Consider the following 2,500-nt stretch of genomic DNA (forward strand, 5'->3'; position numbering starts at 1 on the left):
CACGTTAATGTTCTAATGATTGGTGCAGAAAACCTTAAACCAGCCGTTTCAGACAGTGATGGGTTGTCACATAAGCGTGGGGGACCTGCTACTACAATAAAGTTACATTATTATTACCATAACCACTGTGTGTTCAGGCACATCCTAACAGGTTTAGCAGTGAAACGAACGTACTCATTGAAAATCTGTCATCAACACAATCACACGCTACGGGGACATTTAACAAACGTTAACGTTTAATCCTCTACAGCCACATTAGCGAGAAAATACTAGTGATTACCCTCCTGTCAACATAAACTAGCATTACTTATCTTCAATTGACCGTGCTAATCAAACCTTAGTTAGCCTCTAGCCCCTTACTCAAAACATTGCAATGGTTAAGCTAAGCCAGGACAACTAACGTTATAGCTAACGTTATACTTCGGGGTGTTAGCATTAGCTCACTATGTCTACGCAGCTAAATGCAGATTATTTCAACGGTTTGCTTTACGACATGAAACGGGAGAAATAATCCACGGTGTTCTACCGTCACGGCTAGTTAAAGAAGGCAGTGGATTCTCCCGTGAAAGGAGAACTACAGGCCGCAGCGTCTCTAACGTTACGTCAACGCAACGATGTTGTGTCGGTTACGTTAGCTGCTAGCTACGGCTAACGGCATCTATTTCATATGAAGATTCCAGTCTGTCCACTGAAAATGTTGCTGTTCCACTCACCTTTCCGTTGTCGAAATACACTAGAGAGGTTAGAATTTGTAGTTATCCTGAAACTGTTTCGATTTCCCCCATAAACGCGCACTTTACCATGAAACTAAAGCGGAGATGTTTATGTATGTGGCCTCTACTCGAGTCCTTCCGTTAGGGTGAAGTAAGTTGCGAGATATGTGCAACTTCCGGTTGAACCCCAGAGGTGGTGCCACCTAGTGACTTGGAGTTGAAACGTCAAAACGCAACACATGTTGAGATAGTTTTGAAGAGAGATCCATTCAGAATAATTGTGTGCCTTATGCAGACCTAAAGCTGAATAAACATTCTAAACAAGACACGAAATTCAGTTTTACTACGGTTAGGTCTGTTGGATGAAGTCCTTACATGGGGACATGCTGTTTTAGTCACTTAGTGTTGTGTGTCAATGTAGACACCAGATGGCGATGTGCGCCCTCGTCTTCAGTAGGTGCTGCTGTACGACGCAATTTGGTGTTGCAAAGGCTACTCTGAATGACTGGCTTCATTCATAAATAAACTCACAAATACCAAACTAAATATAATGCATGTTTAGAGATATAAACATTTTGGGTTAGGGATTTGTATTTGGGAAATGGTCAGGCTCTGTGCACCGGTTCAGCCTCCAGGGCCAGAACGGGGGTCAGGTGTCCGACTTGGGACACATAACAGGGTTTACCTCCAAGCACAAAGCCCACAGGGTTTACCTCCAAGCACAAAGCCCACAAGCCTGAAAGGCACTCCTTTGTCAGGAGTGCAGGTGACATAGCCCACAGATATATAGCCTACACCCTATGCCTGTGTTTGTGTGTATATGTGCCCTGCTGAAAAAAACAGCTAGAAACCAGCTTATGCTGGTAGCTGGTTTTAGCTGGTCTTTGCTGGTTTTCTTCCAGCTCTTGCTGGTCTTTGCTGGTGTAGCTGGTTGGGCCACCAGCTAGATATGCTGGCGTGACCATCTGAGGAAGCTGGTCATGCTGGTTTGACCAGCCTGTCTTGTGGGATACAGCTGGTGCAAGATGGTCATGCTGGTGACCAGCCTGCCAAGCTTGACATTGTTGGTGTAAGATGGTCATGCTGGTTTGACCAACATAAGCTGGCACGGCCAGTTAAACCAGCAGTGTAGACCAGCACCACCAGCTAAAATGACCAGCTTGAGGTGGTACGACAAGCAAAACCAGCTGAATTACCATCGTTAGGTGGGTAAACCAGCTGAAGGTATGTTTTCGCAAGAGATTTGCTGGTCTAGCTGGTCAACCATCATAGGGTGGTCAAACAAGCTGGTCAACCAGCAAACCACCTTTAGCTGGTCAGGCTGGTTTTTTCAGTAGGGTGGGCTTACTGGGTTACTCTAACCACAGACTCTAACCCCAAACAGTTTGGTATTTGTGTGTGTGTGTGTGTGTGTTTACTGGGTTACTCTAACCACAGACTCTAACCCCAAACAGTTTGGTATTTGTGTGTGTGTGTGTGTGTGTTTACTGGGTTACTCTAACCACAGACTCTAACCCCAAACAGAGATATTCATCCTAATTCTAACCAGATATACACCTAATTCTAACCATACATTTAGACTCTAACTCCAGGTGCCTATATCATTTTGCACATGTGGCACAGCCTACATTTATAAACATTTAGCACATGTTCATGCTTACATGAAAAACTTTTTGTGGGCATAATCCTGTATGTTTGCCAGAACATTGTATGTTTCCTAGATCTTCCTGTGTTAATTCTCTTGTACCTCAATCCTGAACTCTGGTTCTCCTAACACTGACTGATTA

At 44.2% G+C, this 2,500-nt stretch overlaps 1 protein-coding gene across 1 annotated transcript in view; it reads right to left on the reverse strand.

The window, feature by feature from the left end:
• Positions 1–848, reverse strand: part of smndc1 (survival motor neuron domain containing 1) — a 6,375-nt gene extending 5,527 nt beyond the window's left edge. The window contains exon 1 of the mRNA XM_076286306.1: positions 714–848. The gene's annotated coding sequence lies outside the window, so the exon portion shown is untranslated. The remainder of the gene's footprint in view (positions 1–713) is intronic.
• Between the last annotated feature and the right edge of the window lie 1,652 nt (positions 849–2,500).

Source organism: Alosa pseudoharengus, unplaced genomic scaffold, assembly GCF_046254945.1.
Source record: "Alosa pseudoharengus isolate Yale_2024_CS ecotype anadromous, Long Island Sound unplaced genomic scaffold, YU_APseudo_1.1 YU_APseudo_1.1_scf_15, whole genome shotgun sequence".
Lineage (NCBI taxonomy): Eukaryota > Metazoa > Chordata > Actinopteri > Clupeiformes > Clupeidae > Alosa > Alosa pseudoharengus.